The sequence below is a fragment of the Trachurus trachurus genome (assembly GCF_905171665.1).
Source record: "Trachurus trachurus genome assembly, chromosome: 22".
NCBI lineage: Eukaryota > Metazoa > Chordata > Actinopteri > Carangiformes > Carangidae > Trachurus > Trachurus trachurus.
The window spans coordinates 4,037,503-4,050,174 of NC_139907.1; the positions used below are offsets into that span (position 1 = coordinate 4,037,503).

At 46.2% G+C, this 12,672-nt stretch overlaps 1 long non-coding RNA gene across 1 annotated transcript; it reads right to left on the minus strand.

The window, feature by feature from the left end:
* Positions 1–8,768: 8,768 nt before the first annotated feature.
* Positions 8,769–10,179, minus strand: LOC311006146. The gene is made up of 2 exons (XR_014596373.1): positions 9,782–10,179; positions 8,769–9,178 (listed from the first exon to the last, which is right to left on the minus strand). It is a non-coding gene; the product is annotated as an uncharacterized lncRNA (long non-coding RNA).
* Positions 10,180–12,672: the final 2,493 nt, after the last annotated feature.

Below are 12,672 nucleotides of genomic sequence, written 5' to 3' on the forward strand. Positions count from 1 at the left end.
AAATATAAAAATAAAATATTTCTAACTGTTGTAACATTTTTTTCTCTACAGGTTACTTATGAGACAACAGGTAGGTTATTCTCTCTCTTTTTTTGAACAGGTTACACTCTCCCCCTTTAAATGTATGCACGTCCCGCTGCATGCTCAAAAGGCTGTTTGGTAACTACTGTCTCTTCTACTTCAAGGGGAATGCTTGCTAACCAATCTCTACTCGCACTGTCATTGAGAGAATTGGTGAGGGCAGTACTCAACCCTTGAAATAATGAGGTGACAACAGACACCAGGGGGTGACCCAACTCAGGGTAATGGAACCTACGTGCTGGTTCACGTTGTCTGAGTGATCTCCTGACATGAATGTCTGTTTCTGTTTTTTCTTGTGTCTTTTCCAGAGCTGGTCTCTCTGCATGGTCTTTAGCTTTTGGTTCCATAGGACTTTCTTCCATAGGTTCTGAAGCTGTATCAGGTAGGTCTCCAGGTAAGTTATGAGTTTCCGTTCCAGGTAAGTTTTGAATTTCCGTTCCAGGTAAGTTTTGAACTTCCGTCTCAGGTAAGTTTCCTGTTTCATTTTCAGTTTCAGATGAATTTCCTGTTTCATTTTCAGGTGAGTTTCCTGTTTCAGTTTCAGGTGAGTTTTCTGTTTCCTTTCCAGGTGAGTTTTCTGTTTCCTTTTCAGGTGAGTTTTCTACTTCCTTTCCAGGTGAGTTTTCTGTTTCCTTTTCAGGTGGATTTTCTACTTCCTTTCCAGGTGAGTTTTCTGTTTCCTTTTCAGGTGGATTTTCTACTTCCTTTCCAGGTGAGTTTTCTGTTTCCTTTTCAGGTGGACTTTCTACTTCCTTTCCAGGTGAGTTTTCTGTTTCCTTTTCAGGTGGATTTTCTACTTCCTCCTCAGCCATACTGATGTGATAAGGGTGAGGATTTGCAGGGTCTTGACCATGGTTACTTGGGACAGGTGCAAGACTGTGTCTTGGCATATCATACACCGTAACAAATCTCCTGTCTTGAACATTCGGTAAGGTAGCAGTTGCATACCAGCCGTCATATGTGTCATTATCTGTATCAAAGGGCTCTTCATCTTGCTGAATGGCACTTTGCTGCCTTGTTCGAGGTTTCTTTGGACTGCTCTTTGGGTTTTGTTCCTCTCTCTCAGTTTCAGGAAGAAATCCACAAGGAAGTAGAAGGTCTCTATGTAGTGTCCGTGGTGGTCCTTCCTCCTTTTCCGGCTTCACAGAGTAGACAGGTAAGTCGCCCATCTGCTTGGTAACCACATAGACTGTGGACTCCCAACGATCCGCCAGCTTATGTTTGTTGCGGAGACGAAGGTTACGGACGAGGACTCGATCCCCAACAGCCAATGTAGACTCTCTGACAACTCTATCAAATCGCCTCTTGTTTTTTTCTGCGACCTTGCGAGAGTTTTCAATGGCGACCTGATAACTTTCTTCCAGGTGAGATCTCAGGTTCCTTACGTACTGAGAGTGTGAACTGGGCTCTTTTCCTTTGACTGGCAACCCAAAGGCTAAGTCCAAGGGCAGCCTCGGTTGTCTGCCAAACATTAACTCATATGGCGAGAACCCGGTGACGTCATTCCTCGTGCAATTGTAAGCATGAGTGAGGGGTTTGACATGGTCTCGCCATTGAGTCTTCTCTTTGTCTTGTAGGGTGCCTAACATACTGAGGAGTGTTCGGTTATACCGCTCGACAGGATTTCCCCTGGGGTGGTAAGGACTTGTTCTCACTTTACGGATGCCAGCTAACGCACACAGCTCTTTGATGGTGTGAGACTCGAAGTCTCTACCCTGATCGCTGTGCAAGCGCTCAGGGAACCCATAATGGACCAAGAAGTGTTCCCATAAGGTTTTTGCGACGGTACTAGCCTTCTGGTCTCTGGTGGGGATGGCTACGGCATATTTAGTGAAGTGGTCCGTAATGACGAGGATGTCCTTAGTGTTGTGGCTGTCTGGTTCTAATGAAAGAAAGTCCATACAGACCAACTCCATTGGTCTAGTGGTTTGGATATTAACAAGCGGGGCAGCCTTGTCCGGTTGTGTCTTTCTCCGAACACATCTCTCACATGTTTTCACTTTCTTCTCCACCTCGGCGGCCATCTTCGGCCAGTAGAACCGTGATCTGGTAAGTTCAAGAGTGCGCTCAATCCCTAAGTGCCCCATTTCATCGTGAAGATTCCTGAGTGCAGTGGGTCTTAGGGCATTTTGGAGTACTAGCTGGAAGAGGGTTTGTCCCTCACACTCCCGTGTCCGGTACAAAATGCCTGACTTCAACTGAAGCCTTTTCCGTTCTCTTAGGATCGACCGTTCTTCAGGAGAATCTGCTGTGTGATCTGCAGGTAAGTTGTTGGACTCCACCAGCTTGATAACTCTGTCAAGAACGGGATCTTCTCTTTGAAATTTCCTGAGGTCAGACTCACTATACTTGGGTACTGTTGAGGCCCCATCTTGCGACTCTCCTTCAAAGACATCAGGGATTGCATCCGCTTGAATGGCAAGAGATTCAACGTAGCCATAGAAAGGTGAGAGCTCTTGAACCTGCCTCACAGTATGTCTTTGACAGGTAGCTGCGACAATCTCTGGGGTCACCAGTTCAAACTTGCCTATGGATGTCAATAGCTGGGAAGTGAATCGGTCAATCCTTTGGCTCTCTTCCTGCGATGCAGCATCATTTTCCAAGGCACCATGGTGTCTCCTTGACAACCCATCCGCGTTCTGCTTACCAGCTCGATACTTGATATTGAAAGTGAAAGTCGAGAGTGCGGCTAACCAACGGTAGCTCGCAGCGTCAAGCTTGGCTGTGGTAAGTAGGTATGTCAAGGGATTGTTATCTGTGATGACAGTAAAGGAGTTTCCATACAAATAGTCGTGAAACTTCTCTGTGATGGCCCATGTTACGCCCCAGTACTTTGTTGGCCCAGAGGGGCATAACAAGGGACCCAACAATGACCCAAACCAAACACAAAGGCACTAACTTAACTAAAAGAGATTTAATACAAAACATAGAAGTGATACAAACAAACACTACAAACTAAAACAGAAAGCCATAATGGGAGGCAGGCAAGCCCAGCAGTCCCCAGCACTGCCCCCGCTCTCTGGTGTCAGCTGCAGGGTATTTAGCTCAGTGGACCAGGTGAGCCTCGTTTCACTGATTGAGGCCTGGGCGGAGCTGTGGAGGAGAAGGGAGAGAGACAGACACACACAAGGCCGAACCCCTATCGGCCATAACACCCCCCCCCTTAAGACAATGAATAAACAGAATATCATACTGTCTATTCATTGACATTTCTAAACAAAAAGGACTACCGAACCTGGACTCAACTCAAATAAACACATTTATCAAAAATAAACCCTGGGACTGCGGTCAGGACAAACGAAAAGGTCAAAGTGGATCCAACAAGATCAAAATACACAAGGCGGCCAACCAACACACTGCCACTCGATTTAAGAGAGTGAGCAGCCAACAGTAGCCACACAAGTGGGTGCCACTCCCACCAGATAACAAAATGGCTACCACCATGAGGGAAACTACGAAACAAAGGTTAATTCACTTACAACACTGCGGTGACTCGAGGGCAGCCACAACTTAGCAAACAGTAACACACAAGTGACTCAACCAAAAGTGGACTGCAACAGCACAACACAAAAGAGGTCACACAGTAGCCACTGCTACACAAAATGTTGCCAACTTACACCTAAGCTGCAACCAAACGACCCAACGAACGCACTGTGCAGGTACCACACAAAAAGTCACATCCCAAAAGTTACTGTTACCATTTTACACACAGAATCCAGACGAAACTAGAGGTAGTCAACCCACAAGAGATTGTGATTACACTGCTGTGCAACTCTGTAGAAGAGTGAGGTTGTGGAGAGGCACCCTGTGATGCGGTTAACTATCTAGTCTTCAGTGGCTTCCCGGGAGGCTTCTTTAAACGTTGAACTCTGCAAGTGAACAATGGACCCAGGCAAGGCCCACTGCCACACAGAAAACGTACCCACACCCAGGTTTCACCACCAAAAATAAGAAAGGCAAAACAACAAAGTGGCAAGAGTCTCTCTCTGCCCGACGACTACCTTACAGGGAACTCTCAAGCAAACACAGACAGGCAATTAAATCACAAACCATCTTGAAAGAAGACTACCACTACCTCACACAACAGCTACAAACCTTCACTTCACCTCATGGTTGTTCAGATCCCGGACGAGCCCCCAATTGTTACGCCCCAGTACTTTGTTGGCCCAGAGGGGCATAACAAGGGACCCAACAATGACCCAAACCAAACACAAAGGCACTAACTTAACTAAAAGAGATTTAATACAAAACATAGAAGTGATACAAACAAACACTACAAACTAAAACAGAAAGCCATAATGGGAGGCAGGCAAGCCCAGCAGTCCCCAGCACTGCCCCCGCTCTCTGGTGTCAGCTGCAGGGTATTTAGCTCAGTGGACCAGGTGAGCCTCGTTTCACTGATTGAGGCCTGGGCGGAGCTGTGGAGGAGAAGGGAGAGAGACAGACACACACAAGGCCGAACCCCTATCGGCCATAACACCCATTTAAGGGCCAAGAATTCAAGTTTGTGTGCTGGGTATCTTGCTTCACTGCAGGAGAGTCCTCTACTAGCATAGGCAATCACACGCAGGGTCCCTTCCTGCTCTTGATATAAAGCGGCTCCTAATCCTGTTGTGCTAGCATCCGTATGGAGCACATAAGGAAGCTTAGCATCCACATAACCAAGGACAGGGGACGATGTTAGCTTGTGTATGATCGCCTCGAAGGCCTGTTGACACTCAGTATCCCAGCGTTCACCAAACGGCTCTTTCGGGCTGAGGTATTTTCCATCACTTACACTGACCTTGACTCCTTTCCGCCGTGGTGGATATCCGGCTGTAAGGTTGGTTAAGGGCTTGACGATCCTTGAATAATCCTTGACAAACCTCCGGTAATAACCGGAGAAGCCTAAGAAGGATTGGAGCTCCTTTAAGTTCTGTGGTCTCGGCCAGGTTTTCAAGGCTTGAACCTTTTCAGGGTCAGTCTTCACTCCATCGCTGGAAACAATGTGCCCCAAATAGCGCACCGAAGTCTGAAAGAACTTACATTTATCTGGTGAAAGTTTCAAACCATATTCCTCGAGACGGCTGAGCACGTGGATGAGCCTAGTCTCGTGTTCTTCAAGAGTGTCCGAAAACACAATGAGATCGTCAAGAAAAACAAGGACCTCCTTCAGATGGATATCACTCATGCACTTCTCCATGAGCCGTTGGAATGTGCTCGGTGCATTGGTGACTCCCTGGGGCATCCGATTGAATTCCCAGAATCCAAAGGGGCACACAAAGGCGGTTTTATGCTTGTCACTTTCATTCATCTCAATTTGATAGTACCCAGACTTCAGGTCCATCACGGAAAACCACTTGGATCCAGCGAGAGCGGAAAACGACTCTTCCAGGTTTGGCAATGCATAGGAGTCTTTTATTGTTTGCAGGTTTAATTTTCTATAGTCCACACATAGGCGGACATCGCCATTCTTTTTCCTCACCACCACGATCGGTGATGAAAATGGGGATTCTGACTCTCGGATTACGCCAGCGTCAAGAAGGGTTTGAAGGTGCTTTTTGACTGCTTCATAATCCCGAGGATGAATCGGACGGGGTCTCTGTTTGATTGGGGTATCATCCTTCAGCTTGATGTGGTGCTGGATTTTGGTCGCATGACCAAAGTCAAGATCATGTTGGGCAAAGACGTGAGAAAAGCTACTGAGCTTTGTTGTAATTCTCTCTTTCCACTCCTCAGGAAGAGAAGGCCCGAAATCAAAGCTTTTCCCAGGAAGCTTTGCCTCTGCTTGGTGAGTAGAGCACTCAACAACATGCTTCTGATCCTCTTCATCAACCACATGGTGATTCTCGATGACAGCATCTGCAACAGTCAAATCTGCGATAATGCAGTTGGTAGGTAGAATGATGTCACGTTCGGTTTCATTTCTAAGGAGGACAGGGAGCTTGTTGGAGCCATGCTCTGGCAAGGAAATGAGACAAGAGTCCACAAACACACCGCCTGGCAAAGTGGATCTGGATGGTTGCTCTAACAGGCCATATTTCTCTGTGTTGACTGAACTGACACACATACAGCCTTCAAGCAGCACTTTTTGTTTCGCTGGAAGGACTTCCTGTTCTCTCCCTCTGAGCTTCACAAAACCAAGCTTTCCACTTGTTGCTTGTTTTTTCCTCAGTTGCAGTGTACGAAGGACGTGACTGTAGCCATGGCAAGGTGAGTTATGGGAAAATGAAGATTCATGACAATACTGATCAAAGAGAGGGTCTAAAGTGTTGGTGCCGATTAGCAATGGGACACCACTATTCGACCTGAGATCAGGAACAATTAAAGCCAAAGTTGAAATTTCAGGCTCGGACTCAAGAAGGGCTTTTGGGAACTTGAGGTCAACCTCCACATATCCCAGGTAAGGAACAGGTTGGCCATTTGCTCCCTCTACTTCAAGGATATCGCTGATGGGTCTGATAGGATGATCAGACAGATGGGTCTGATAAAAGGACTTGGCCACTGTGGTGACCTGTGACCCGGTATCAAGCAAACAACTGCAGTCCACCCCACCTACATTTACACTGGCCGTACATTTGCTACCTACAAGATGTTTTGGCAATTTCCTTTCTGGTGTGACTCTGTGGGAGTAAATTGCAGGGTTTTGCTCACCTGTAGATGGGGGACATGGTGGTTGCTTGGCTTCCATTTTCCCCTCAATGGAAGCCCGTTCTAGTTTAACCGGTGTGTGGTGGGTGAGCCATTCTGGGCTTCCCAAGCACGCTGCTTCTCTCGGAGCTCTGCTTTCTTGGCCTGCACAAGGGTGGGGTTGGGCATGTTGTTGCAGGTGGATGCAATATGTCCATCCTCACCACATTTAAAGCAATACCATGGCTTTGGTTTCACCATGGCTGTCATTTGCTGAAGCTGTCCGTCCGGCTGGGTGTTTTTTGTCTTTTGCTTCTGTTTTGTACTTACTGTGGCTTTCTTTTTTCCAGGATTCTCCGGACTGCATGCACTGAGCTTTGCGACCTGAACCTGAAGCTCAGCGATCTGCTTTTGGATGTCTTTGGTCATGGCTACAAAAGCTTGTTCTGCTTCCTGTGGCACGCTAATATCCTCTGTGTAGGATATGTGTGCAGCCTGCACATTTGACATGGCTTTTGGCTTGGTAAAACCAAGGGGCTGTTTCATTCTGCTAGCTTTGTTAGCCTGTTTGTCTTCCTCGGTTCGCAGTAAGAGAAGAAGCTCTGCAAATGATGGTGGCTTGCTCTTGAGCTGCTCAAGCTGAAGACTGGTGATGAGAAGACTATTCCAGCATCCACGGCAGAATTGCTTGAGAAGTTGTTTGTCAGCATCAGGAGCAGAAATCCCTCCTTTCGCGACCACATAGTTTAATGCTGTGTGAAGTCGCTGCAGGTAATCTGACGCTTTCTCCCCAGCATTTTGATTGTTGTTCAAGAATCGTGCAAAAAGCTCATCCCCATCTTCGACAGTGGCGTAAGCAGAATCAAGTAAGGTCAAGTACTCTTTTGGTGAAGCTTGAGGTCCTAATGACTTGATTATGTTTGCTGCTGGAGGGGAAAGACTTTCAACTATTTTCCTTACCACTTGGGAGCCAGGGACTGACGGATCATTCAAGCAGAACTCCACACTGTTGCGCCACGTGTCGTAGTCGACCTCAAAGGTTGGCTGAGGAAGCCGTCCGGAAAACTGTTTCAGTTTACAAGGAGAATGAAGGTGAGATGAAAGTTCACTGCTCTTGACTATGTGTTCAACCACAACACGTTGCACTTCCGGCGTGCTGAGTTGATCTGAAGGTAAGTGGAAAGGGCTGGTTCTTTCTCGTACTGGAGAGAGAAGATCTCTTACCTCAGTGCCAGTCTGGGGTCTGGAGAAGGTCTGACTCACCTCAGTGGGGACACTGACAAAGCTAGGAGCAGTAGCTTGGATATCACTTTGTGTAAGGGGCGGCTCAGTTTCCACAGGGGCTTCACTGGTTTCAACTGGGGTCTCAGTGCTGACGGATTCACTGATCCTAGCCAGCTCCTTACGGAGGATATTTCCAAAATCCATGCCGCTCAGCTTAGCTAAGTCTTTCAATCCAGAAAGGTAAGTCTCTGTCGCACTGGTTCCCACATCACTACTGTAAATGCTGGCAAGACTCTGCACATGGTGAATAACCTCAGGTTTGGTAACACATGGTCTTCGGAAAGGTAAGCGAGTGGTTTCAAGGTCTTTTACGGCACTGCCATACTCAAACTCTACAATTACCTGAGTTACAGGATCTGTGGTAGGTACTTTGATTATTCTAGAGATAGACCCATATTGCTTAAGAAATTCAAAGACCTCATTGTCAAACTCAGTATCGGTTAATCCACTGACTAAAACAGCATTTGGGATCTTTACCCCCTCTTTCTCAATGATATCCATCTTTAAACAAGGAAAAAACTGAATTGTCAATGAACTTGAAAATGAGATGAGTCAATAAAACCAAAAATACCTCAAATTTTTTTTTTTTTTCAATTACTCAAAAGGTGTCCCTTTAATCTGATTATGATAGAAATATATTAATTAATTGTCTCCCTCCTGGCTGGCTCGCCAAGTTTTACTGTGTAACCCACCTGAAGGGTAAGTGACACGGACCAGAATTTCCTAGACTCGAGAGGGAGAAATGTTAGAGTAATGAACTGGACACCAATTAAGCAAAAGGGAACATGCAGAGGTAAGTTTAGCAATATTTGAATGTATTGAAAGTATTAACACACATGTAATAAACAATGTTACAATTTCGGCCGGCCTTCTATATCATTTTCAATGTCTCTGAATCGGGTGCACCCTTAAAATAAAATAAAATAAAGTGTCTCTTTTCCGAGAGTAGAAAAATAGTGCTCCTTTAATGTTTGAGTCTTTCTCAGTTTGTTTTTCCCAAAAAAAGAATAAAAATAAAAAATAAAAAATTTGTATCGTTCTCCTTTAACTATGTGAATCCTTCACAGTCCTACCCGACCGATAGGACGGTGGTTGACGAAGAGATGTCCTCTTTGATCCAAGTGGTCACACGGGTTGGCTCGCCACTCTCCCTCGTCAGGAAGAGAATCTCACTCCAAGATCCAAGGTGTCCAAAAAACCCAGCCTGCGTAATACAACAGGGCTTGAATAAATCTATTCACCTTTTCTTTTTAACTGTACAGTTTGCATTTACTCAGTGTAATCAATATCAATATAAAACAACTTTTCCCACTGTTAACTTATTTCAAGATAACATGTTTTACAGTGTTAGCCTGAGGTTAACTTTAACTGTTTTTCTTTTGAAATGAAAAATAAAATCATTTAAATCACTGATAAACAATCAGAAATCACATGTAAACAATTTCAATATATTCACAGCTCGACAGTACACTCACACTGGATTAAGGTAAGTGAAATCAGGTAATATGAACTTGTTTTAAGTTGATATCAAGACCTTTAACCTGTGCCTGAATGGAGCAGCACAATAATACACATAAAAAACAAAGCAGTCTTCTAAATCAACACACAGCTTAATGGCGTTTCTCTCTGCTCACACAACGTGAATAACAGGCACATATACTCTTTCCCCACACGTACACACGCATTTCTCTCGTCTATCAAGGGGAAATAAACACCACACAGTGAGCTAAGGCTCCGGCTCGGCAGGTTAGCACACACCGCGAACGAATGCTAACTCATTGAGCTAGCTACTTTTCACCGTACTCACCGGGCAAAGAAAGGAATAAACAAAGGTGGGGTTCCCAGGGTCGCTTCTCGTGGTTACCGGACGCTCAGGTGCCAGCTCCAACAGCTCCTCTTGCTCGATATCCAGTGTTTTCTTCCGAACTTTTATCACTCCAAACACCTGTGGCTCTGCTCTCCTCATGCCATCATGCGCTCTGTGTGTGTCTCGGTGTGTCACACGAACATGCGCCGAGGAGGCGGGCACGAGCTGACTTCCTCCAATCGCAATTCAGCTGCTCCACTCTGAGCGAATGAAACCACTTGCTTCCTCACAGAACCACTACTGACCTCTGACCTCTGGGATAACCCAAATAAATAAAATACAGAACGAAATAAAGACTGCAATTAGTAATTAAATGAAAATTATGCTCAATAAAAGGAAAATATAAAAATAAAATATTTCTAACTGTTGTAACATTTTTTTCTCTACAGGTTACTTATGAGACAACAGGTAGGTTATTCTCTCTCTTTTTTTGAACAGGTTACACTTGTAAAACTAGTTCTAATTCAAAGTCTCCCGGAGTCTCGCACGAGACCCAGTTGCCGTGCGCGGTGTGTTCACATGCAGTGGGAAAAGCTACTGTTTGTGTCATAAACACAGGAATATCAACTCTTGACTTGCTTCAAGTAAAAAAAACTTCTCGGCGCATGTTTGAGTAGCCACCTGATGCTGTCTGTGGAAATAAATGTACACTTCAAGCAAGTCAAGAGTTGATATTCCTGTGTTTAAATGACACAAGCGGTAGCTCCTACTCGCCTGAATACACCAACACTGCAACTTCGGGCTTGCGCGAGACTCCGGGAGACGTTGAATTAGATCTAGTTTTACAAACATGTCGGCTTGCTTGAAGTAAATAAACTTCTCGGTGCATGTTTGAGTAGCCATCTGACGCTGTCTGTGGAAAAAAATTGCGGCTTTGAGGGATGTAAACAGCCTAAACAGCGGAACTTACATCCACTCCCATTCATTGCTGCCGTGGCGATGCGGGGACAGACGCAACTACCGCAAAATAGGAGACATTAAACTGAAAATCTTCAGATTCCTTCTTTTAGACCTAAAATGATAGGAAAATACACCCCCGAGTTGAATTCGCCTGGAATTGTCCTTTAACCTGCTGACGCTCCACACACTGAAGGTGAGTTTGACTAAAACCTGGACTCAGAGTCACAGTAAACTTCAGTCAAGTCAGTAGAGGAGGGAGGGGAGCCATGACTGACTCTACTTCCCGTCTGCTGTGTTTTCAGCTTCACTCACAGACTAACCCTAACCCCGAGGTGGGGGGCGCCCACCTGAATACCTGCTGTAGCCACCCAACTCTTGCTCAGTGGAGTTGCAAAGCCAAGTTCTTCAGTCGGTACCTTAAAGCAACCCTTACCTTTCTGGCATTTCACACAGCACAGCACACAAATTTGAAAATCAACAACTCCATCTCCCTCCAGGTTACATGCTGTCATTCCGACATCCCACCATTCCGACATCCCACCACACGGACATCCCACCATTTAAACATCCCACCATTCCGACATACGAACGTCCCACCATTCCGACAAGGCTTTAATATAAGGAAATGTGCGTTACTCAACAGGTAGTCTGGCCTGACGGAAGTGTGCTGGTTAAAAGAATTCCAAACGGCCAGAGCGTTTTTTTCTACGATCGCAGAATCATAGGTGGACCAGCCAGACCCTTCTTCTCTGGAGGAGGGTCAGCTGAGGGCCTCCGACCCCATACTCCCGGAGCACCTCCCACAGGATGCCACGTGGGACACGGTCGAAAGCCTTCTCCAAGTCCACAAAACACATGTGGACTGGTTGGGCAAACTCCCATGCGCCCTTGAGCACCCTGCGGAGAGTATAGAGCTGGTCCAGCGTTCCATGGTCAGGACAAAAACCGCATTGTTCCTCCTGAATCCGAGGTTCGACCTTCGGCCGAATTCTCCTCTCCAGTACCCTGGAATAGACTTTCCCCGGGAGGCTGAGGAGTGTGATCCCCTGATAGTTGGAGCACACCCTCCGGTCCCCCCTTTTTGAAAAGAGGGACCACCACCCCGGTCTGCCAGTCCAGAGGCTCTGTCCCCGACTGCCACGCGATGCTGCAGAGGCGTGTCAGCCACGACAGCCCCACAACATCCAGAGACTTGAGGTACTCAGGGCGGATTTCATCCACCCCCGGTGCCTTGCCACTGAGGAGCTTCCTGACTACCTCCTCAATGGAAGGCATGTCAGTGGGATTGAGGAGATCCTTGAAGTATTTCTTCCACCGCCCGACAATACCCCCAGTCGAGGTCAACAGCTGCTTCCCCCTCCTGAGGCGTCAGATGGTTTGCCAGAATTTCCTTGAATGGAAGTGGAGAACATGGTCCATTTGGACTCAATGTCTCCAACCTCCCTCGGAATCCGGTCAAAGCTCTCCCGGAGGTGGGAGTTGAAGACCTCCCTGACAGGGGATTCTGCCAGACATTCCCAGTTTTTTTTTTTTTTTTTTTTATCAAAGTGAACCTTTAATAAAAATTATGAGACAATTTGTAGAAAAGTTCATCAGTGTTTGTCTTACCTAAGAAATGTGTCCCACTTCATGGTAGCATCAGAAGTTGGTGATCCTCTGTTATCAAGCTTTTATTGATCATGTGTCTTTTGTTCCTTGTGTCCTTACTCAGTGACTTGTCTCTGCAGGACAAACACCTGGTCAATCAGATCATAAAGTGGGATGGTAGGTTTATAGGTGAGTCTCTCTCAACTCAACCACACAGCTTTAGTGCAAGGCCCGAACTCTAAGGGCTTCTCACAAAGGTTAAGAGCGTCCTGGTTTCTGTCCAACACACATCATCAGAGGCAAACAACTCATTTACTCAAGTCCTGCAAGTTTGAAGTCCTGAT